We start from the raw sequence: 26,479 nt of genomic DNA, 5'->3' as shown, positions 1-26,479 counted from the left end.
TTGGCCAGAAAAAGATCATTCTGAACTAAAAGTTGGCACAGAAAATTTCCTCCCATGAGCAAAAGTTGTTTTCATTATTTCTTCTTCATCATTGTCTTCTCTTTCTCCCTCTCTTTACAAAATTCCATAAAACTTCATCTGGTTGCTTTTAAGCTTGGATATCTGAAGTAAAAGTTAAGTATAAGAGAGCCAAGCCAGTGGTTTGAAGACAATACATCTTTTGTCCATCTGGGCAGAATTTGTATTTGGTACTTTATATGAAGGAACCATACTACACAGTTGGGAGTATTTAGAGACAGAGTAAGAACTAATTTCAAAAGGCCTCTCAGTCACTGCCTCAAATAATGAAGTTAAAAGGAATTAAATGATGGTGAGAGGGATCTTATTCACTTTTTCTATTTATTTAACTTTATAACTATTTATGTAATAGCTATTCCTTAGCATTTCTACATACTTTCATATCCATTTATTTTCAAGCTTTATTGATATATAATTTGCATATATTAAAATCATTCCATTTTAAATGTACAGTTTATGGGGTTTTTGGGGGGCAATGTGTATAGTCATTTAACTACCAGCAACCACAATCAAGTTTCAGAATAGATTCATCACCATAAAAAGTTCTCTTGTTCCATCTGACAGTCACTTCCCACCTCTGACCCTAACCCAGATATAGGCAACTACTGATTTGGTGTTTGTCACTATAGATCTGCCCTTTCTAGAGTTTTCTGTAATTGAAATGAGATAGTATATAATTTCTTGCATTTATTTCTAACTTGTTTCACATGGCATGATAGTTTTGAGGGTCGCCATGTTCTTGCATGTATTAGTAAGTAGTCCCTTCCTTTTTACTGCTGAGTAGTATTCCATTGTGTGGAAGTACTACTGTTCATTGATCCATTAATGGGTCATAGATATTTATGGCTACTTCTGGTTGAATCTAGTATGAATATAACTGCTACAAATGCTTGTGTACATGTCTTTATATAGATGTATCTTCCATTCTAATTGCCTACGAGGGGGATTTTTGCGCCTTATGATATAAGTTCATGTTAACTTTGTATGAAATTGCCAAACTGTTTTCCAAAGAGGATGCACCATTTTGCATTTCCACCAACAATGTAGGAGAGCTTCAATTTCTTTTCCACATGTTAACCAAAGTTTTTCTTTTAGTTATTCCTCATTATTCTTACTTGCTATTTGTACATTTTCTTTGGTGGGTTAGATCTAGCTTCCTTTTTTATTATGTGTTTGCCTTTTTATTAAGTTTCTAAATTCCATATTATATTTTTGAAAATAGTTCTTTGACAGATACATGTTTAGCAAATGTTTGCTCCCGGTGTGTGACTTATGTCTGTCTGTCTCTCTCTCTCTCTCTCTCTCTCTCTCTCTCTCTTTCATTTTTAATACTAGGGTTCAAACCCATGGCCTTGCACATGGTGGGCACATGTTCTATCACTGAGCTACAACCTTGGCCCCCTAATCATATTTTTAAAATATTTTTTATCAACAAACTCTTTTGTTGACATAATATATACATTTTTTTTCCTTTTATAGTTCATTTACTAATGTACCTTAAAATAGCTTCACCTAACCCAGGGTCTTTAAGATTTTTTTCTGGTTTTTCTAAAATTTCTATGGTTTTAGTTGTTAAAAAGAAAGAAACCTTGCCTTAGCACAAATAAACCTGGAGGACATTAGGCCTCAGTGAAATAAGCAAGGTATATAAAGACAATACTGCATGCATGAGTTTGTACTGGTTTGGGACTTGGATCTATTTCAAGTTAGTATTTATTATGGTGTGAGGGTTGAAGTTCATTTTTCTTCCTCACATGAGTGTACAGTTTCTCTAGCCTCACTACTTGAAAAGATTATCCTATCAACATTAAGTTACATTGCCACCCTCCTCAAAAACTTTTTATTTATTAAATCAAGAATTGGTATGTTTCTTGACCTTCATTTCTCTTCAATTGATCTACATGTATATTTTATATTTGTTATTTTTAAATGTACATGACAGTTGAGTGTATTATGACATCATACATACATGGATTATAACTTATTCTAATTAGGATCCCATTCTTGGGGTTGTACTTGATATATAGAATTTCACTGATGGTGTACTCATATAAGAACATAGGAAAGTTATGTCTAATTCATATATATTCTTATTTCAAAACCACATTGTCTTAATGACAGTAGCTTTATAGTAAATTAGGTAGATTATACCCTTTCGCTCTGTTTTGTGAATTCACAGAGGAAAATCACTTTAAAATGTTTGCCTTATTAAGGTATAACTGACAAATACAAATTATATCCATGTTTCTATTTTAATTGGCTTTTTCACCACTATGATCAGAAGACCAAACAATGTTAGGAAAGGACGGAAGTTTATTCAGGGATCACAGTTTTAGAGGCCTCAGTCCATAGAGGGCCAGCTCCATTGGTCCAGAGGTGAGGTAGATCATCATGGTGGGAGAGTGTGGCACAGGAAAGCAGCTTAGGACATGGCACCAGGAAGCAGAGAGAGAGAATCATTTTATTAATCAGAGACAAAATACATACTCCAAAGGCATGCCCCAGGGACCCACCTCTTCCAGCCACACTCTACCTGGCTAGAATTATCACCCAGTTACTCCCTATCAATGGACCAACACTGATTAGTTTAAGTCCCTTATAAACCCAATCATTTCACCTGAGAATATTCTTGTATTGTCATGAGCTTTCAGGGGATACCTAATGTCTAAATAATAACAATGTATTTACAATGTACATGTGATGTTTTGATATGCAGAAAACCTTTCATTCTGTGGATTCTGTGTCCACAGATTCAACCAACCAAACATAAAAATTTTTTAAAGGACAATTATATTTGTACTGAAATATGTACAGACATTTTTTATTATTATTCACTAAATGATGTAGTGTACGAGCTATTTACAGAGTATTTATATTGTATTAGGTATTACAAGTCATATACAGATGGTTTAAAGTATTCAGGAGGTTATATGCAAATACTATACCATTTTACAAAAGAACTTGAAGGTCCTTAGGTTTTGGTATATTTGACAGTGTCCTCAAACTAATCCCTTTGGGATATCGAAGGACAATTGTATGTATAATTTGAAAGGATTATATCATGCTTACAAACACACCCATCACCTCACATGCTAATTTTTTTTTTACAATGAGAGTCTTTTAATGATTTTTCAACATAATATCATGTTATTAACTATGTCACCATCCTTTGTGGGAGATCTCCAGAATTTTTCATCTTGTCTAATAGAAACTTTGTACTCTTTGATCAGTATCTCCTATTCTCTTCTCCCCGCAACCCGTGGTAATCACCATTCTGCTCTCTGCTTTTAGAGTCTATACATGTGTGAGATTATGTGGTATTTGTTTTCATGTGCCCTGATTTTCTCACTGCAGTATAATGTCTTCTAGGCTTATCCATGCTGTCCAAGACAGAATTTCTTTTGTTTTAAAGGCTAGATAGTAACTGCCCCTACATATATACATACCACATTTCCTCATACATTCATCCACTGATGGACACTTAGGTGGTTTCTGTATCTTAGCCACTGGGCATAATGCTTTGGTGTCCATAGGAGTGCGGATGTCTCTTCAGTGTACAGATTTCATTTCCTCTGGATATATACCCAGAAATGAAATTGCTGGATTGTATAGTAGCTCCACATTTTAGTTTTAGAGGAAACTTCATAATGTTTTCTATAGAAATAGTGCTAATTTACACTCCTACCCAAAGTGTGGATAGGTTCCCTTTTCTCCACAACCTTGCAACACTTAGTATCTTATGTTTTTGGTAATAACCATCCTAAGAGGTATGGGGTGATAACACATTGTTGTTTAATCTTGCTTTTTCCTGATAATTAGTAATGTTAAATATCTTCTCATATACCTTTTGGCCATTTGTATACCTTCTTTTTAAAAATGTCTACATAGGTCTTTTGCCTACTTTTTAAATCAGGTTATTTGGGGGAGAAGGTTGTTGTTATCATTTACTGTTTTTGCATTGAAATTCTCAGAGGGATTACATTGAGTCTCAAGATATCTTTGGGTATTATGAACATCTTTACAGGCATTAATTCTTCAAATATATGGACAGAGAATATCTTTCTATATGTATCTACTTCGATTTTGTTAATCAGTGTTAAACTTATTCCTAGGTATTTTACTTTTTTGAATCTATTTTAATGGGATTACTTTCTTGACTTCTCTTTTTAGATCATTTATTGTTATTGAATAGAAATGCTAAAATTTATTTTGATTTTTTTTATCCTAAAGCTTTACTGAATTTGCTTATTAGTTCAAGAGTTTTGTATTTAGGGTTTTCTATACGTAAGACCATGGTATCTTCAAACAGAAACAAATTTATTTCTTTTCCAATTTAGATCCCCCCCTCTTTTTTTTTTTCTTATCTAACTGTTCTGGCTAGGGCTTCCAATGCTATGTTGAATAGAAGCAGTGAGTGTGGGCATTTTTGTCTTGTTCCTGTTCTTAAATGAAAGCTTTTCAGTATTAAATAGGATCTTCACTATGGACTTGTCCTATATGGCCTCTACCATGTTGAGGTTCATTTCTTCTATATCTAGTTTTTTTTTTTTTTAGTTTTATCATAAAAGGATGATGAATGTTGTCATTTGTTTTTCTGCATCTATTTAGATAATCATGATTTTTAATATTCATTTTGTTAATGTAGTATATCACATTTATTGATTTGCATATGTTGAAGTCCCCCCCCACCATACAGCCCAGTGATAGCCTCCCCTTGATCATAGTGTACTTTACTTTTAATGGGCTGTTTAAATCAGTATGCAAGTATTTTGTTGAGGATTTTGCATCTGTGTTCATCAGGCATATTGGCCTGCAATTTTCTTTTCTTGTAGTGTCCTTGCCAGGTTTTAATATCAGGGTAATGCTGACCTGTGAAATGACTTTGGAAGTGTTCCCTTCTCTTCAACTTTTTAAAAGAGTTTGGGAAGACTGGTGTTAATTCTTCCCTAAGTGTTTAGTACATTTCACTGATGAAGTAAAATTCACTGATTCTGGATTTTTAGCTGTTGTTGGAGGCTTTCCATGCTGATTCAGCCTCCTTACTCCTTATCTATTTGTTTAGATTTTCTGTTTCTTCATGGTTCAGTATTGGTAGGTGTATGTCTATAAACTTATCCATTTTTTCTAGGTTATCTAATTGTTGACATATGATTGTTTATAGTCTCTTATGATCCTTTGTATTTCTGAGATAGCAATTGTAACATCTCCTAGTCCATTTCTGATTTTATTTAATCTAGCTAAAGACTTGTCCATTTTGGTAATCTTAAAAAAAAAAAAAGGTGATCTTAGCTTCGTTCGTTCATATTTCTTTCATTCTTTTATTTTAGTCTCTATTTCATTTATTTCTACTTTGATCTTTGTTATTTCCTTCCTCCAGCTTGAAACTTATTTGTTTTGTTTTCTAGTTCCTCAAGTGGTACCATTTGTTTGCGTGTTTAAAATTGTTTTCCTCTTTTTTTTTTTCAAATAGGTATTTGTTGACATAAACTTTTCTCTCAGAACATCTTTGTGGCATTGCATACCTTATGTTTTGTGTATTTCTTTTCGTGTGTCTTAAAATTTTAAGATTTCCCTTTTAATTTCATATTTGATTCACTGGCTCTTCAAGAATATTTAGTTTAATTTCCATATATTTGTGAATTTTTCAAGATTTCTCCTGTTATTGATTTCTGGTTTCATACTATTGTGACCAGAAAAGAAAGTTGACGTTATTGCAGTGTTCTCAAATTTGTCCAGACTTATTTTGTGGTTTAATATATGATCTATCCTGGATAGTATCCTGTGTGCACTTGAAAGAAACATGTACTCTGCTGCTGTTGGATGGAATGTTCTATATATGTTAGGTCTGTTGGATCTGGAGGGTGGTTCAAGTTCACCATTTTCATATTGCTTTTCTGTCTGGATGACATTACCATTGTTGAAAATAGGATATTGAAGTCCCTATTAAAATTCTGTTACTGTCTAGTTCTCCCTTTAGATCTGTTATATTTGATTTATATATTTAGGTGCGCCCATAAATAAGTGCATATATATTTATGATTGTATCCTATTGATAAATTTGCCCCTTTAACATTATTTAATGCTCTTCATTGTCTCCTGTGACATTTTCTACTTAAAATATATTTTATTAGATGTAGGTATAGCCTCCCTGTTCTATTTTTGTTATTATTTGCATGGAATATTTTTTTCCATCCCTTCACTTTTAGCTATGTGGACACTTTGCTCTGGTTTCACTTAAAGATAAAGTGAGTCTCTCAAAAGAAAATTACAAATGGATCTTGTTTTTATCACAGTATGAATCTGTGCGGGCTTCTCTGAAGTATGGGCCTGAGGGTACTATCCTGAGGTCTCTGTCTCCAGGTGATAATCTGGAATTGGGAGTCTAGAGTCTGGGTTCACGGGTACCTGCCTGCAGCCTGGAAGTGTGGGGGCTGCCCTGGCACAGGGGTGGGTCTGGAGATGTCCATATAAATTTTAAAGTTAACTTCTCTTTCAAAAATGAGTTTTAAAAAATCCTACCCAAATTTTTATTAGGATTGGCAAGAATTGCCATTTGAACAATATCCAGCCTTCAAGTCCATAAACATAGCATAGCTCCCTATTTTTTTAGATCTTCTTTTTATCTCAGTGATGATTTGTGAATTTCATTATATGTGTGATGTATATCATTTATTAAATCCATCCCTAAGCATTTTAATTGCTTGATGGTATAGTAAATAATTTTTAAAATTTCAATGTCAGATTCATCCTATCTAAGTTAGAAATATAGACTTGTATATCAAATTTTTATCCTGTGACCTTATTAAATTCACTTAATAGTTTTACTAAGATTTGTGGGGGAGTCACATATTTAAATATCTACATATTCTAATCTAGATATTTAAAGTTCTAACTTTTCCTGTAGTCACTGCTTCAGTTTCATCCCACAATTGTTGATTTGTTGTTTTATTTTCAATCAATTCAGAGTATTTGCTTATTTGTACCCTCAATATCTATCATGCTTAGCACTTCTTCATCTTTAAAATTTTTTGTTTGCTTTAATATAATCTTACTTTTTGAGGGGGTATTGGGATTGAACTCAGGGGCACTTGATCACTGAGCTGTATTCCCAGCCCTATTTTGTATTTTATTTAGAGACAGGTCTCACTGAGTTGCTTAGTGCCTTGCTTTTGCTGAGGCTGGCTTTGAACTCTTGGTCTTCCTGACTCAGCCTTCTGAGCCGCAAAGACAACAGGTGTGCACTACTGTGCCCAGCTATAATCTTACTTTTGAGGTATAATTTACATACAATATAATTCACCCACAGTGTTCAATTTTAGCACATTTCATCACCTATCACATAAACCCCATATCCATAAGTAGTGAGACCCCCATTTCTCCAGTACCCCTTGCCCCAGGCAAATGACTTTCCATTGATTTTCATTGTATTTGTTTTGTTTTCAATTCAAAGTCCTGCTTAAATTTAAAAGCCTTTATAATTCCTGTTTTGGAGGGTAGTACTTACTCTCACTTTGTATCTAATCATGTTGAAGCAAACATGTTTAATGTACTTGTGAAATTTGGAGGGAGATTATTTAACATTGTCTATATACCTAAAACCATAAATACAGTCATAATTCTGCATTCAATCTAAGCACATAGTTTATGAAAGCAGGATGTTTAATTGAATTCATAAAATATATTAATAGACTCAGGGAATATGTGTTAATTTAATTTTGTTTGAATATACTTGATGGTAACACACTTTCCATTGGTTCCCATCTGTGTTTGTTTAAAATGGTTCTTCGCTGGTTATCTGGCTCCTATTTAAAAATTAGAGGGTGAGAAGAAGCAAAGACAGAGTAAAAGACATCTTCATAGCTCTGCAGAAATTAAAACATGTATCCAAAGATAATGATGATAGATTTTTTGCATTTGTATGACAATTTGTGGTTTGATAATATGATCATTTCAATGCAGTATCCCAAATCATCTAGAAAATAACAGGTCCTTCTGAATCTGTGTTCATAATGTTTTCTAGAGTTATCTAAATAGCTATGAGGATGATGTGTTCAGCCAGGTCTCTTACCACATAAAAAAATCTCCACTCAAGAGAGCAAATTTATTTTCATTTTCAAACCTTACGATGACACTCATTTACTTCTAAAAGATATGTAATTAATTCACTTGAGTAATTCATAGATTCTGTGAGTATGTTGTAAAATACTGACATTTTTTCACTCTCTTTGAAATAATACTGGGATATTCCTTCAACCTGCAATGTAAATAAAACAATATTTATTCTCTGTGATTCAATTAAAAACAAGTTAAGTGACAAACTGGATGAAATACTGTATGAGTAAGGATAGAAAAGACTTTGATGTGTTTACAGTTAGCCACAACTCTCAGTGTCTTACACTAACAAATGTGAGATGTACTTCCTATGTCCTGTTATATTCTGCTGTAGATTGACTGTGGCTTTTCCTCATGGGGTGGCAGTGGAGGAGGGAGGCGGGAGAGAGAGAGGGAGAGGATATGAATAAATGAATGAGAATGTTCTCTCTTACTGTGTTCTTTGGTTCATTTCAGATCTTTAATGAATTGGAGGAGGTCCACCCACACAGGGGAGGGCAGCTGCTTTACTAAAACCTACTGGTTCAAATGTTACTCTTTCCTGGAAGCACCCTCACAGACACACCAGGAATAATTAGTAACTAAATATTTGAGCATCCTGTGGCCCTGTCAAGTTGACAGGTAAAATTAACCACCAGAACTTGTCAAAACCCAAGAACAAGAGAAAGAATAGAGAGAGTAATGATGCAGAGTTCAACCGAGCATAGGAACCAGAGCATCAGAGTGGCATCTGAAGTTGCTGTTGAAGACAGACATTCCTCAAGAAGCCTGTGTTTTATTAACAGGGAGGATGACCTTATATCCAGGACTTACACTGCAGTTAGCTAGAGTCAAGATTGCCTCAAAATCCTAACCTTCTCAAGTCTGGGTCCGCAGATGATGTCAGGAAGGAAAGACTGACATCATGGCCTCCTTTTGTACCCCTAAGTTTCTTCTTTCCCTTGTTTCTTTCATTTTGTCTCCACAGTTGACACTTAGAGATGCACCAAGTGTTCCTATAAAGTTTTAGATTCATTTCCTTTGATTTCTCAAGACTGGCTGGAGTTTCCAGTTTATAAATCAAGGGAAAACAACATGGAAATAATTGCAAAAGTACCCAGCTAATGAGAAATATGTATTGAGATGTTTTGGTTTTGCTTTTGCCCTGGAAGGCTAATGCAGTAAATGGAGATGACTCTGTGCTGAGAAGGAAGTTCACAAATTCTTCAGAGCAGGTTCTAGTTAGACAATTTCTTGCTGTGAATGTGCTTGTGTCTTCTAGGACCAAAATGACTAGACTGGCTGGGAATCTGGGAATGTCAGAGGATGCCCAAGAACAAGGACACATATCCTTTAATGTAAGGGGTAATTCAACTTGGGCTCCCCAAGCCTTTTTTAATTTTTAGTTTATTATACTTTTTATTTATTCTTAATAGTTATACATGATAGTAGAGTGTATTTTGACATATTATGCATATATGGAGCATAATTTCACATTCTTCTAGTTATACATGATGTAGAATTATATTGGTTGTGTAATCATATAAGCACATATGATAGTAAAGTTCAATTCATTCTACTGTCTTTCTATTCCCATTTCCCCTCCCTTCTTTTCATTCTCTTTTGTCTAATCCAAAGTAGTTCTAATCTTCCCTAACCCCTTGTCTTTATTGTGAGTTAGCATCCACATATCAAAGAGTCGCCAAACCCCTTTTAAATATTAGGGCTCCCTAGAATTAATATTGTCAAAATGACCATATTACCAAAAGCACTATATAGATTTAATGCAATTCCAATCAAAATCCCAGTGACATTCCTCATATAAATAGAAAAGGTAGTCATGAAATTCATCTGGAAAAATAAGAGACCCAGAATAGCTAAAGCAATCCTAAGCAAGAAGAGTGAAGCTGGTGGCTTACTATACCAGACCTTAAACTATACTACAGAGCAATTTTTACAAAAACAGCATGGTATTGGCACCAAAAGAGACTAGTAGACCAATGGTACAGAATAGAGGACGTAGCAGTTATCTTAGACAAAGGCTCCAAAAATATGCAATCGAGAAAATATAGCCTCTTCAACAAATAGTTTTGGGAAAACTGGAAATCCATTTGCAACAAAATGAAATGAAACCTCTATCTCTCACCATGTACAAAACTCAATTGAAAGTGGATCAAGAATCTAGGAATTAAACCAGAGACACTGTGTCTATTAGAAGAAAAATTAGACCCAAATCTCCATCATGTAGGATTAGGCCCCAATTTCATTAATAAGACTACTATAGTGCAAAAATTAAAATCAAGAATCAATTAATGGGATGGATTCAAACTAAAAAGCTTCTTCTCAGCAAAAGAAACAAACAGTGAGGTGAATAGAGAGCCTATATTTTGGAAGCAAATTTTTACCACATGCACATCAGATAGAGCACTAATCTCTAGGATACATAAAGAACTCAAAAATCTTAGCACCAAAAAACAAATAACCCAATGAATAAATGGGCCAAGAAACTGAGCAGACACTTCTCAGAAGATGATATACAATCAACAAATATATGAAAAAATGTTCAATATCTCTAACAATTAGAGAAATGCAAATCAAAACTACTTAAGATTTCATCTCTCTCCAGTTAGAATTGCAGGTATTATGCATACAAACAACAATAAGTGTTAGCAAGGATGTCGGGGAAAGGCACACTCATACATTGCTGGTGGGACTGTAAATTGTTGCAGATGATATGGAAAGCAGTATGGAGATTTCTTGGAAAACTGGGAATGGAACCACCATTTGACCCAGCTATCCCACTCCTCCATCTATACCCAAACGACTTAAAAACAGCATACTACAGGGACACAGATACATCAATGTTTATAGCAGCACAATTCCCTATAGGTAAACTGTGAAACCAATGTAGATGTCCTTCAATAGATAAATGGATAAATAAACTTTGGGATATAAACACAATGAAATATTATTCCACATTAAAAGAAATAAAATTATGGTATTTGCATGTAGATGGATGCAGTTGGAGAATATAATCCTAATTGAAGTTAACCAATGCCAAAAAACCAAATACCTGATGTTTTCTCTCATTTAAGGATCTTGATTCATAATGGGGTTGCGGGGGGCATGGGAGGATTAGATTAACTCTAGATAGGGCATAGTGGGAAAGGGGAGGAAGGGTAAGGGAGGGGGCATGGGGATAGGAAAGACGATGGAATAAGATGGAAATCATTACCCTAAATACATATATGAAGACATGTATGGTGTGACTCTACTTTGTGTACAACCAGAGATATGAAAAATTGTGTAATATATGTGTAATATGAATTATAATACATTTTGCTGTCATATATAACAAATCAAAATTAAAAAATAAAAAAAAACATGGCTTAGTTGGGAGGTAAATTATGTGATGAGACATTTTATTAAGACTATAGAAATTAAAGAAAATGAAACATGTACTCTAATTGATGCTTCTTGAAGAAAAAAAAATATTAGGGCTGCCTATACAGCACAATTACCACTCCCATCACGTCAGAGTTAGAGTTGGTCACTTTTATAAAAGTCATTCTGCCTGAGATCAGGATTTTTTTTTTTTTTTTTTTTTTTTTTTGCTGGTTTACAGAGGGGTGGAGAAAGTGGCAGGAGCAAGATGACAAAGTTGTGAGGTACAACCTGGAGAAGACTGGTATTACCACCATTTTGATATGGTGGGCTGTGTGAGTTTACCATAGATTGTACGGATATCAAAGAAAATGTCTAGGGGTACTGGAGATATAGCTCAGTTGGTAGAATGCTTGCCTTGCATGCACAAGACCCTGGGTTTAATTCAGAGAGAGAGAGAGAGAGAGAGAGAGAGAGAGAGAGAGAGAGAGAAACAGATGGAGGGAGGAAGAAAGAAAGCAAGAAAGGAAGAAAATGTCTGGGGTTGTATCATCTTGCAAGAATCCCTTCCCCACTTGTTCACTTAAAGCCAGGAGCCCTAGTGGAAGCTTGGTTTAGGGTAAGGAAAAGGTCAGACCTTGTATGAAGGTTGTGAAGCAAAAGGTCTCGATAGCATCTTCCCCATAACCAATATATGAACCCTACAGAAGCACTAGGTTCAGAAACCAACCATAGAGTTCAAACCTATGTCATCTGGTGCCATGCCTACAAATAGTGAAACTCAACAAAAGAACAAATCACTGCAGGTGGTTTCCCCTTCATCCTACTCTACCACAGAGTGGAAAGGACTCAAAGTTGGAACTGATTTATGAATTGGATGAAAGATCAAATTTTACCATAAGTCATCTAGCTGGGGCTGCAGAGCAAGCAAGGAAGGGAATAGGAAGAGAGCTCAGAATTATAGATGAGACTCAAGTTCTAAAATGAGTGACACTAAATCCTAAGAACTACTTGAAACTCAATGCACATTGGTAGTAGTTATTGGAATATTAAAACTATTTGCATAGTTATATCTGACCAGGCCAAGAGCCCCTCAACAACATCACATGGTTCCTTAGGGAACAGAAAACAGCTTACAAAATATAGACTCTAGTTCTGTCATTCATTCATTTGCTCAATAAATATGTACTAAGTACTATGTAAGCCAGACACTATTCTAGCTGCTTAAAAAAATTGTAGTGAGTGTGGATCTTACGCACTTTGCTTCTCATCTTGCTGCCTTGAAACATCTTGTCCCAAGGAAATTGAACCATTTCATAAGCACTTTATATGGACTCTTTTGTCTGACTTTATAATCAACACTGACAATAAGACGACTGTATTCTTGTCACCTCTACAATCAAAACCAAAGGACAACCTCTCCCTATCCTCTGACACAAAGACATACCTATGCACATCCATCTTTAAGAGAATCTTCTTAAATTCTGTAGTATAGCCTACATACTAAAAGTGAGGTTGCCTTTCAGGTAAAAGTCAGCCCGTTCACATAGGAAATGTGCCTTTACCCTTTATAGCCAATAGTGTTCATGCAAAAGCTCAGCATCCATATTTCAAGCATCACAAGCATAAGGTAGTAAGAACTGTATGAAGTAGGTGGTGGTCCAGGAAAACTAAAGTGAATAGAACAGTAATGTTGAGACTTGGCTGGACTTGGTCTGTCACCAGTGGACCAACCTGGATTGGATCAGTGTCAAACACTCAACTATTATGGAAGACAGGAGCTAGTCATTTGGGTAAATGAATATGAATCTAAGAAAAGATCAGGATCTCGGTGATAATTGTCCAAAAGGAAACTTCAAGCAACCCTCCAGTTTAAAAACTCGAAGTCCACATCCTAAACTGCATGGAATTCTGAATAGGAAAGCACACAGAGTACTGGTCTTAGAGATGTCAGGTTGGTTGTGAAGGAATTGGAAGCATCAAGATTTGAGTAGAACCAGTTGGAACAAGAAGAGAATGCTAGCCATTGTCTCCCATCTAATCTCATTTTTCTCTCAGCATCTCTGTAAAAAAAAAGTCATCTCTTTCTTCCTCACATCCTTCTTTAACATGTCATAACTGAACAAATGATTGGGAATTGGGTTTACGAAGTAGCATATTATGAGATAGGTGTTAAGTCTTTAAGAAAAAACATGACAAAAACAAACACAACTTTAGTGCTGCTATAATTTGGGTCTTAAATGTCTCCCAAAGGTCCATATGTTAAAGGCTCAATCAACTACACAATGCTGGAGGAAGGTAAGGTATGTTAGGGTCTGGCAAACGTCGGAGGAAGAGACCACCAAGAGACTGTCTCATGCAAATGCAAAGGGTTTATTGGGGGACCAGCATGCCGGGGCTCAGAGCTCTCCTGAGAGAAGCTGGAGCCCCAAGCACAGCTTAAGCAGAGTTTTTATGCAGTGTTTAAACAGGGAAGTTCATATGGCAGTTAGGGTGCAAGGGTGGGATTGTTACAAAATAACCATTACAGAAGAATCATGCGTTTTGTCAGGGGTTGTTGGGTCAGGGTACATTTTGACATAAGTAACTGTTTTTAACATAAGTTTTGGGTTCCAGGAAAACAGAACTTAAACTTACAGAAAATCAAAACTTAAACTTAACAGGAGAGCAAAACTTAAATTTAACCTTTACAGGTATAGTCAGAAAGCCTTAGGTTATTGGGTATACATCAGCAAATGAGATCATGGGACCCCATCCCCTTCCTCTTCCTCTTTCCTTCCTGGTCACGAGGATAGTAGTTTGCTGTACCACATCTCTACCACAGCAATTTAGCATCCCCACCAGAGGCCTAAAAGCAATGGGTCTACTAGATCATGGACCAGTATCTCTAAACCCATGAACCAAAAACAGACCTTTTATCCTTATAAATTAATTGCCTCAGGCATTTTGTTATAGTGAAGGAAATTTGACATTACTACAGGGTGCTTTCTTTAGGAATGGGGTTAATAACTAGCCATAGGTCACACAACCAGAAAAGTATAGAGCTTAGAATAGTACCCAGGTCTCTCTGACCAGAGTCACTTTTTCCTATTTTCTCATTCTTCAAAAACTTGAGAACGGTAAATAACTAGTCAGTGGCTTCTTATTCTGGATAGACATTACTGGCATCCAGAAATGGGATAAGATTGCAGTCATAGCAGTAAATTCACAGCACTGCATGTTCAGGAGGCAGGCAGGTTATTATAATCATATTATCACAGCAGCCTTTGAGGATGGTTAATTTCCACCATTGGAATCATGCCTTTGAGTTCAGATATGGCAGGTGGTTCCCATGTGTTTTAGGAGTGAGGATATACCAGTGAAGTTGGAAGAACTATAAGTAACAAAATGCCAGATGATTAATATTATATACACCAAAAGGGAAGGGAGGAATAGCTGTTGTTTAGAACAGGGTCAGAAACTTTCTGTAAAGGACCAAATAGTACTTTCAGGCTTTACCGTCCAACTGTTCAACTCTAATGTGAAAGTAGCCACAGACGATATGTAAACAAACAGGGGATGGCTGTGTTCCAATGAAACTTCATTTAGAAAATAAACTGCTGACTTGATTTGGTTCCCAGGAGTAGTTTGCTGACTCCTAGTCAAGAAACCCTACCATGCTAACCCCAGAGAAGTCTTACATATTTAAGAAGAACTAGAAACTATTGAACTTGAAATCTCATGCTGATTGGCAAGACAGGCAGCCATCATCCTGAAAAGAGATAACCTGGGCCAGGCCAATGCAGTGGGGCCACTGGTGACCAGGAGGTTCTGGGTGCCCAGCTAGAGGAGGGTAACAATATGTGCCCAAAGAGCTGTGTGGCAAAGAAGATGAACCACACTGACCTCTGCTTTTCTCAGTCTGTGCCAGAGTGAGCAAATGAGTAATCGTGAGGAAAGTAAGATACTGAGAACCTCGTGTGCTATTTTGTCTTACTTCCACTCTCCAGGATTGTAAGGGGGGCTCTGGCTCCTACTGAAAGGAAAAGGAACTTCTGTTTAATTATTATCAAGATGTTTTATCTCCCATATGCATTACTTATATAGACTATACAACCGAAGGATTTGCAAGTACTAAATAAGGAGTATGGTGCTTCTAATCAGCCAAAAATGGGTTTGGAGGTAGAGTGCAGGAGGACGTGATATATTGTAATAGCCACATTAAACTGTACTAAACTCAAAATAACGGGGGGAAATATTTCCTTGAAGCTAATAAGAAAAATCAGTTACCAGACTCAGAACCATGAATCTAAATTGTCATCCAGCTGCACAGGCTTACAGAGAAAGATCCTGTGCTGAATTTTTCATTATAAAACACAGAGGCATTATTGGGGATAAATGAACCAATATGAATGAAATACCTATAATTGCCAACCTGAAATTTCACGCCAAAAATCATCTGAATCCCAGGATGATGTGGACTGGTCTTTTTAAAGTTCAAAAAGAATCTACTTTATTAGTGGAGTGGGATGCTTAGCCAGGAGTATGTTTATAAACTTAGATCCTTCAGGTTTCCGCTAATATTGGAAACAGAAGGAAAGGGAAGTTCTTCATTGAATTGTTTTTCCTGCATGTGGTGATTGTATTCCTTTGTTTGCTGTGCTGAAATAACAGCAGTGATGCTCAGCCACAGGGATGAAGAGCGTCAACTCCCACCCATCCTCTGTGGCCACGCTGGGAGCCACTGGAACTATGTCTGCCCAGGGCTGGTTACCTTTGGCTAATTCATCTGCCCCGATGGATTTGCCTTTTATTCCCCCAAATTTGCTCAAATCATCACATAATCTAGTGATGACTCTGCTTCCTAATCTAATCATGGTGATATTGGAAGGCGGGGTCCATCTGGGGCTTCTTGGGAAGAGAAAAGGCTGAAAGGCATGTTGGAGACCTTTCTAAGAAAACCTCCCAGGAAGAGTCAGCAGGATCCACAGGGGTTCAAGCTCAAGCTGAGCTCTGCACCTGCTTCTCTCATATCCCCAAGTTCTTTATTCTGCAGGACTTTGCAGAATTGAGTCACATGATAAATAAGACCCAGTGGAAGACTGGTTGTGGGAGGAGGCTGATTCAACAAGTGTTTTATGGGAATCTCCATAGGTTGTAAGAGAAGGAGCAAGGCTGACATGCTTCCTCTCACTTGCTTATATCAGACAGACTTCAACACCTTCCATTATCTTCCCTTCTGTCTTCTCTTTCCCTTGGCCCCTTCTGTGCTCTTTCTCCCATCCTCTTATCAGTACCAAACGTGAACTTAAATCACAGTCCTTGGATCTCTCCCTCTCCCCTCCTCTTATGCTCCTGTCCTCCCCATTTCCTTTTGCTTCTGTGATTGTGTGTCATACTGTTGTCTCAATGAAGTCTCACTGATGTCTTTATGAAGCATCAATCTGTGTGCTGCATTATATATCATGGTGATGGTATGAATGCTCACAAAGCTTTTCCTTCCCAAAGTGATGGGTTCAATAATGTGGCAATGAGGGCACTGGTGGGTAAATCATCAGCTTTCTTGAGAGGTTACAGTGCAGGAGCCACCAAAGACCCCAAGTAAAGAGAGGGAAAAATCGATGGCATTAAAATGGTATTCATGGAGAAATACTTTCACCTGCAAAAATTTTCCTTGATCACTTTTGTGCCTTCATCTCTTTTGAAAATTGCATGAATTTTGTCTTCCTCAAGAGTGTTGCATACAACATTTTGCAAACAATTTTAAAGAGTTCATGTACCTACTCCAAGCACACTTATGGATCTAAGGTTAAAAATCTCTGTGCTAGATGAGTCTATGATGACTTACCCATAATATTTTAAGGAACATCTGTTTTTTAAAATGTATTACAAAAAGGAGAAAATGTACCTCACCATGGAGAGATTTGTCACTTACCACCTTAATTGACTAAACAGCTCCATAAATAGTGGGCCAAGCTGGTATTATGTGTCTCCTGATAATGATGCAATATAACATGAAAGGTATAATCGGTGAAGTCTCCTGGCCAAAACTGTTTACCTTGCATCTGGCCTTTATATCTAATAGATAGATATAAAGGAATAAGTTAAATGATATTTCAAGAAACAGAAAAATTAAAAATGTTAAACAGTCTATAAGACAGCTGATCTGATCTGAGAAAGTCAAGATATTTAAAATGCAAACAAATAAAATGACTGTTGGGGATTGTTTTGCACTAAAAGAGTATAGCAACAAAACAATTAATGCAATATGCAAACCTTAATTAGAACCGTTTCAAATAAATGAGCTATTGTAAAACAAATAGGCATTTTGACAACAATTGAAAAAATTTTAACTAGAAAGTATGTGATATTAAGGAATTATTTTATTTTCCTTAGTTGTGATAATGGTAATATGGTGATATAGGAAAATTCACAGGAAATAATTTGGAAGTTAACCCTAATGATGCAGGAAACTAAAATGGTTCTGCAAAAATTAATAATATTTGCATATCTATATTAGCCTATGGATGCATACACACGTTAATAAACATGGCATGTGTATTTCTAAGGTAAAATCTTAATGTTATATCCTTCTTTTAACTTTCCTGTATACAAAAAATTTTTAATATAAACATTTTTAAAAAGGTAGCAGGACAGTGAGTTAAGTTTCTTAGTCATGTATTTTATCAACTTAAAATTCATTGCTGAAATGTCTGGTTCTGCATCGTTCACAGAACTAAGACAGAACATTTTACAATAGGTCCTCCTGGACTGAGAAATCACAGTCAGCTCTTTTGTTCCTCCATTGATACTAGAGGTGAAAGTGATGAAGAACCTGCACCATTATTGCTAAATGGGCATTCTGCCTTGCGGGGCTCTGTATCTCAGAGCCTTGAACAATGCATTCTGGCAAATGCTGAAGTTGTTTTTAAAAGAAAATATACCACAGCTGCCACTGGCCACCACCACCACGTCTACCAGGCCCATCTGATGCAATAAAAGGAGATACATAAAAGCTGAGGAAATGTTATCACCTGAGATCATATTTTCCAACTGGAATTCATTGGGAAATAACAAAGTTGGACTTTTGAGAGTCACGATTTTCCGGCAACCCCAAGTCTAATTAAATCAGCCCATATTATCTCACGTCCCCTTTAGCACAGTGCTGTGTAATGCTGCAGATTACTGGGGATTGCCAGGGACTTACTGCACAGTATTAAATTGTATAGATAATGACTTTTGGCATTTTTGTTAGGAGCGACTGGTTTCAATATGCAGTAAGGCAACATCATCCTACTCTCAATGGTTAGTTCATCACCAACTTTTTCTTTTTTTTTTTCCTAAGCCCTGAAAATAGCTTACCAAAGATTTGTCATTTCCTGCCTGGAGAAAGTTCTGGAGTATTTGTGTTTTTATAAATATCAGATGTGTAATCTCAGACGTGAACTTCTTATAACTAGCCCCAAGGCATCATGAGCTGCAAGTTGCCACACGAAAATTAAAGGGGTCAAATTCAAAAGGGATGTGTGTCAAAAGGCTCTATAAAAGGGCATGAGTTTAATATGCATCCCTCAGATGAACTTGTGATTGCTGCAGAACCTGCCATCTGTCTTTTGCTGTTGGTTAGACTCCCAAATACCTTTTATAGCCCCCCAGTAGTGAATAGTGTCCCTTGGGCTCAATTGGAAGAAAAATATATTAAGTTGGCTCCTCTTAACTGAAGGGGAAGGGAGAGAAGTGTTTAAATGACTTACTATCTCTTGGGCTCTATTTACTCAGTTAAAAATATTGTACCTAGTATTTCAGAAATAAGAACTCTTTGAACCTCAGTAAAAGTCTTTTGGGGGTCATTTGGTATCCTTTTGGAGCAGGGGACTTGATGCTATTGTTTTATTGGCAGCATTTATCATTCAGTTCCACTTCCTATTTTGCCTTTTTCTTTAACATGGGATGATAAAGTAGCATCATAAAAACAGACCTGCAGGTTTGAATTAGTCTCCATTCTGCTAACCCATTGTTTCTCAATTGGAGTCTGCTACAACGGGCACAAATTCTCTGTGCTGGGATATATTCCCAGCAGAGTGAAGACAGAAAATTAATAACTAGAATGAAGGTGGTGACTAGATTGAGAAGTAAACTCCCAGGAGACTCCAGTTAAGATAAGGGCATGAAAGTGGCAATGACATGCAGGAAAGGAAGGACCAAGTACCAAAAGTGTCAAGGACTGGTGCCGTATGAAAAATAAAGACATAGCCCTTGAGCAGTGTAGAGAAACAGTCTCTTCTTCTTTAACTGAAAGAGACACCAGAAAGCAAAGTCAGATGATCAAATGACCAAACAAACAAACAAACAAACAAAAAAACGTTTTTATCCCAATAAAAAGACAGGGGAGCTGCTTTGAATTCTTTGAATTCAGTAGCAGAAACCTGGGGTATAAGAGACAGAATTCTGACCCAGAAGCACAATATCTGGTCCAGGGAATGCAGCTCAAAATATTTGAAGAGTCGTGATTGTGTGTGTGTGTGTGTGTGTGTGTGTGTGTGTGTGTGTGTATTATTTACTGTGTGTAGGCACTGAACAAGTCTCTTATGATTATTTAACCATCTGTTCTCCAAAATCACCCTGTAAAGCAAAACCCCTCAGTATTCTTTCAAAATTCTAAGTGGAAATGACTTCCATGGAAGATATCTGTGGGTACGTGTTACAAAAACCAGCAAATAGGCATAGAACACAGTGAGCAAAAGACCCAATGTGGGAGAAAGGCAAAGGGAAGTCAAGTCCCAGAATGACATCTGAGCAGAGCTTCTAGTCCAGGGTAGAGCAGAAATGCAGAGCTTCTAGCCCAGGGTAGAGCAGAAATGCAGAGCTTCTAGCCCAGGGTAGAGCAGAAATGCAGAGCTTCTAGCCCAGGGTAGAGCAGAAATGCAGAGCTTCTAACCCAGGGTAGAACAGAAATGCAGAGCTTCTAGCCCAGGGTAGAGCAGTGCCAGGCTTCAGAGGGAAGTTTACAAAAAAATTAAACTAGGATTTACTTTTGAACCATGTAGAAAATTTTATTGCAGTTTACAGATATTTGAGAAGAATTGGCCGTAGGTTCAAAAAATTAAGCAAATAAGATTATTGAGCAATTATTTTAGTAGAAGGGGAAAGTTATAGAAGAAAAATGGAAGCAAGTCACTATTTAACTATATAGTATATACATTTATGTAGTCATAATAATGAAGTACCGAATATGGATTTACTAAAAGAATATTTCATCAAAGACATGTTTAGTTGTAAGATACACCAGTATTTTAAACACTAATAAGAAATAAAGTATGTCACATTCATTATAAAACATGCCTCAATTTCACAAATGTTGAAATGTATAAAAAGGACATATCTTGGAATTCATGAAATACAGTTTATTTAAATGATGAGATGGAAGTGAAAAAACGCAAAAAAGTCTTCATTTAATATAATTAGAAACCAGTAAATATATTTTGATAAATCAAAAGATTGCAGAAAATAGGGAAAATATCAGAAGAATTGATTATAAAATTAAAAGTTGTTAACTTACGGGGTGGGGTAGGAGAATAAGGAAAACTGCTAAAATCTGTTATCTTTGGCTCCAAATTATTGAGCATTTATTGTCCTTTTAAATGGTGTAATATATTATTTTGATAAAATTAAAAATTATTTCAATTTTAACTGCTTCATATTCCTTATATCTTGCTCTGTGTGATTGGCAATTCTCCTAAACTTTAGATACCTGATCATAGATACTTTAGGATATATTTCAAAGAAAATTGTGGAAAATTTGTACTTATTTCCTGAATAGTCAAAGCCATACCATCTTTAAGATTCAGTTGAAGTCCTATTTCATTAATGCTTGTCAAAAGTTCTAATATTAACTGACCTTTTCCTTTCCTGAGTTCCTGTTTCACTTTGGTCTTTTCAGTAATTTTCCATGCCAGAGAGGAGAATAGAGTGTAAGGAGATGGAAAGGGAACTCAGCTCTGGTAGTGGCCAGATCTCCTGTGCAGCATTTTCAAATTATAGTGCTTTCTGGTTGAGATTGAACTACTCTTCACCCCTCCCCATCAATGTCCAGCTGTCAGAAGATACTGCCTGATCATTATATATTGGGGCAGAAAATGTTGAGAGTTATTCCATACCATTTAGCCTTTCATTATATGGGTTCCCTATTTAGATCCGTGGATACTGGAATTCTTTCTTTTTTCCATATGTTTGGGTCTTGTCTCTTCAGCAAAGCCGTGAAAGTGTTTGAGGGCCCAGACACATAACGCTCTTGTGCCAACAGAGTGCTAGGCATATCACAAGTTAACTATAAACATTTGCTCTGTGATTTTAACATGGTTTAAATTTTTTTTTGCTTGAGTCTGATAAGAGTTAGCTGTATATGTAATAGCCTAATACCATTTGCTCATATTGTCTTTTAATACCTTTGTATCAAGTTTCTTACTATACTTAATGATGTCTTAGATTTATAGGCATCCTTTAAATCCTGTATTTGGAAGGCTTGTAATGAGAAAATGTTCACTGAAACAAGGCAATTTAATGTTTAATTTTAAAGTCTTAAATTTAATTTTAAAGTCCAAGATTTTTACGTTTTTGTTCTCATTCTTGTGATTGAGTATATGTTGTATATGTTTAGAAGGTAAACCCAGGGCAATAAGGCATCTGTCTCATTTTTTAAAATGTAATTAGAAAGGATAATATAATTCATAAGAAAAGATACTTAGAAACTTGCACCTTTGCCTTTTACCATTTATCGATTATCCCTATATGATTAAAAAGGATAGGATATGAAAAATGTCTAGCATTATCTGGTTATGCAGTAGGCACTTATTAAAAGAAAATAATGGAACAGATGCTGAATACCAGGTTTGACATTTAAAGGAATCAGGAAACCATTAAGGAGTGTTCATGTACCAGAGTAAAAGGCTGAAGATATATAGCTGTGATAACTTTGTTTTAAAGAGTTGTCAAGTTTCCCACCTTAAGTTAGATGGCTTAACGTGGAGATGTTTCTCCAAACTCACTTCTCCCAGTAGACAGAGCTCCACAGGCCTTCCTGCCTCAGCCAGGGAATGACTGGGCCTTCTCTCCTTAAGAAGCCCCTCACAGCCTCCTCATTTTGGGAAGCTCCGCAGTGGAATGGGAGATTTGGCCCTTCCTTTTTGCAGCACAGGCAGTGGTGGGTCATTCAGCTCAGCTGGGCCCCAAGGCCATGGGAGGCTTCTTCAGCTGCCATGAAAGTCAACAGAGCGATGGTGACTGGGCTTCAAAGTTCAGGCACCTCTCTGTAGTTACCAGAACGCCCAGCTGAGGGATCAAAGGAGCCCAAGGGAAAGAGAAGAATGACTGGGGCCAGGAGAGAAAAAGAGAGCTCAAGGAAAGCATTCATGAGGGTGTGAAATAGCTAAAACAAAGAGAATGGAGGACACTCCTGTCTAATGAGGAGAAAAGCGATATTTTTATGGCCATTAATGGGTTTAGCAGCAAGACTTTATTTTTTAATAATCATGGAGTCCATTTGTAATTCCAACCTGGACGTGGAATGTCCTGCTGTCTTCTCCCGCCCCCTGCTAAGCTGTCTTCCTTTTCTCCCACAGTCTCTCAGCTCTTCCTTCCTCTGCGAGGCCTTCTCAGGTGGAGCTGTAGGGAGGTGACAGCTCCCTTTCCACAGCTCTCTACCGGTTCAGACAGTTACATTGCCCCACACCAATAAAATGCATTTAACCTTGGCCTGTGGGGAATGTAAATCTTTCTGGGCCTATTTATGTATCAGTTTAATATTTTTATTTTCCTGTCCAAATGTCCTCCTTGTGTCTGTCACTGTTGTAAAACAGTGGTTTTCATTTTTTTTTTCTATTACCGTTTTGTCCAAGCTTGTTCTCATGTGGAACGCAATTTGTTTGCAAAGCAACATAAACCTGGGATTCTTTGAAGTGATGAAGGGAAAAAGGGGTCTGGAGCTTGGCCCACTTCTTCTACCCTGACCTATTATCCCAACAGGCCCTCAGGGGTCTCATGGAGAAGAGTTTTGAAAAGGCTACTTTTTATAAAAGAAAACCTTGCAATTCCTGAACACTGGAAATGTTTATTTCTTCTGTAATTTGCCTAGGGTTGTTTATCGTATGATATTCAAAAAGAAAAACCTCAACTGAAATTTGAAATTAATAATCCCTCCCAATGAATACAGACTCAAATTCATCTTGAACTATTAGTGAAACAAAAGATTTTCTTAAAAAAATTTTTTTAAAAATATTACAAGAAGGTTGTTTACCTGCATTCAGAAGCAAACAATCTGCTTTCAGACACATTTGATGCTGTTGATGAAGACAAGTCTAGAAACACAAGGATTTTTTTTAAACTAGTCTTTAGTATGCTAATAGTCAACCTTATTGTCCCTAATGATTCTGAAAACAAAACAAAACAAAAAAACCTTATCTCACTTATTTGTACAGATTTTAAGAATATTCCAGGATTCATATTAGCATTAATTAAAAATCACTTTCACATGAGTTTAAATTAGTGACACTTTACTATATATTACTTTTAGAATAAAACTTCAGAGAAAAAAAAGTTTTATTTTGTTCTGAGAAAATATATACTTCAAAAGGGTAATCTTTCAGAATAGCATGGCTTCATTATTCTCTTCTTTCAAAGCTGGTAGAATCAGTTGGCACTTGCCAGTGTTTACCAATCCAGGACTTCCATGTATATGAGGCAACAAGTGCACTATCTCTCACAGAGCCTGCTATCATTGGAGGTGGCCCATGTCCACCATGTTGTTTCAGTGTAGATCCACTAGCTCAGTGTCCTCTGTCCCTGAGTGAGGAAATCTGAGTGGGACCCCATGTTGGAATTTTTCAGTGAGTCACCCAACAAGTGTGTCTCCTGAGCATGAGCCACAAGCCCTGAAGGTGTCATATGGATAATGAGACAGCACCCACCATAAGATGGATGGGGAATTGAACTGAGAAACTCACAATAAATACAATGCAATATAGCACTGCAGGGAGGTAACAAAGAACTCCCTCTGCCTACAGTGGTCTAGAGGTACAATTACAGGCTGTAAAGATATTTGCCAAATGGGCCAAGTGAATAAAGTACATCCAGGGATAGGACAGCACAGAAAGGCACAAGATTTACCTATTAATTAAATTCCTATTACATTGCTCTTCAAGGTGCTAAGGATAAGACAGCAAGCAAAAAAGTGCCAGCTCCCACAAAACTTCCATCCTAGTAGAATAAGAGAATGTGCAATGTTCAGATAAGGACAGATCATTGAGTTTAAATGAAGGGAAGGGGTGAAGTTGAGACTGGGGATACAGGTTAGTCCCCAAGTGAAGGGGCGTAGCGGACAAGCTTAGAAATTTGAACTTAAATCTCTAAAGTGGTTCTCAGGGTGTTGACCAGTTTATCCTCTGGAGGGCAGGATTGCTGATGACTTCCTGAGGATGAAATGAAAACCACATGCTGTATGCAAAAGCTCACCAGTATTCATATTGGCATTTGCTCGAGCAGAAATCCCCAAGCTGATTTCATATCCTCTGTTGTGTGGATTTTAAAATACCACACCATGGCTGGTAAGAAGAGGTAAGGAGGAGAACAATTATAGCGAGGGCAGGAGTTACAGGAAATGGCTGCATAGGGGTGACTGGTGCACTGGCCTTGGACTTGAACCTGAATTCCAGTTGCCTGCCAGTGGACCGGAGTATGCACATGACTTAACTTGATGCCGCCAGATGGAGAATAGCAAATGCTATGCCAAGATGTTCCCACTGGGTACTTTAAAGATTCCCGGAGCAACACAAGGCTTCTGTGCAAAGCCTGGAAATGTGTCATCTGGGAACCAATTTTTCACCCTCAGTTTGAAAACAGGGTTCAAACCCATTGACTCTAGTCAGCCTCTACCCCAACCTCTCCCACCGACTTGCAGTTTCTTGAAAACACCCCACGTACAACTTTCCACAAGGATGATTGATATTTTTATGGCAGTCACTCTAATAGCTTAGCCTATAATGGAGTGTTTTTAATGATATTTGTATGACTGATGTGCTGTTTCTGGCCAACACCCACCAAACCATGCCCATCTGTTTTTTTGGAGTACTAATAAGGGGCACTGACTCATTCATGCTGCCTTTACCCAAGAAAGGCCTGGATTAAAAGTATAGTTTGCAGTCATAATGAAGGTCCTTAATTTATGCAGAGTGAACATTATTTTAAAAAGCTTCTTGGTTTAGGTAAATTGACCCTATGACTTTGATCAGATACAGCTCTCTAACCAGTGGTTCTCAAATTTTTGTTCTGCTTTAGAATCACATGGGACTTAGAGAAACCCAGGTTGCTGGTTTATACCTCCAGAACTTCTGATTCAGCAGGTGTGGGTGAAGGCCCAAAATTTGCATTTTTAACAAATTCTCCAGCAGTGCTGTTGCTCTTGTTTCTCTGGACAACAGTTTGAGAAACACACAGCTTATTCCACAAGTTTACCTGACTTATTGAATAGTCTTTACAAGATGGGGCCCACAGATTCTACTTTTCCAGTATGCCCAGGTGATTCCAGTTGTCAGGCATATTTAGGAAACACTTTCCACTCACCCCAGTAAGTTACATGATGATTATTTGTAAAAACAACTTATACCAACAATCATTTAAATCAGTCATTTTCAACTTTGAATGCACATTAGAATCACCTGGAGAGCTTTTTTAAAACATTAATCTCCAGGTTAAATGTCTGAAGATTTGATCCAAGTGAAGCCCAGAGATCTATATTTTTTAAAAGTCCCTCAGGAATTTCTACTACATAGCCAAAATTTGACTGAGGGCCTATTAAGAAGCCATTAACTCCCATCTTTACCAGACTTATTGCTTGAGCACCCAGCCTGATCTCTGATCACCTCCTCAGGAAGCTTTTCATATATGTCTACTCCCA

Source organism: Callospermophilus lateralis, chromosome 2 (genome assembly GCF_048772815.1).
Source record: "Callospermophilus lateralis isolate mCalLat2 chromosome 2, mCalLat2.hap1, whole genome shotgun sequence".
Lineage (NCBI taxonomy): Eukaryota > Metazoa > Chordata > Mammalia > Rodentia > Sciuridae > Callospermophilus > Callospermophilus lateralis.
Note: the sequence above shows the minus strand (reverse complement) of the source record.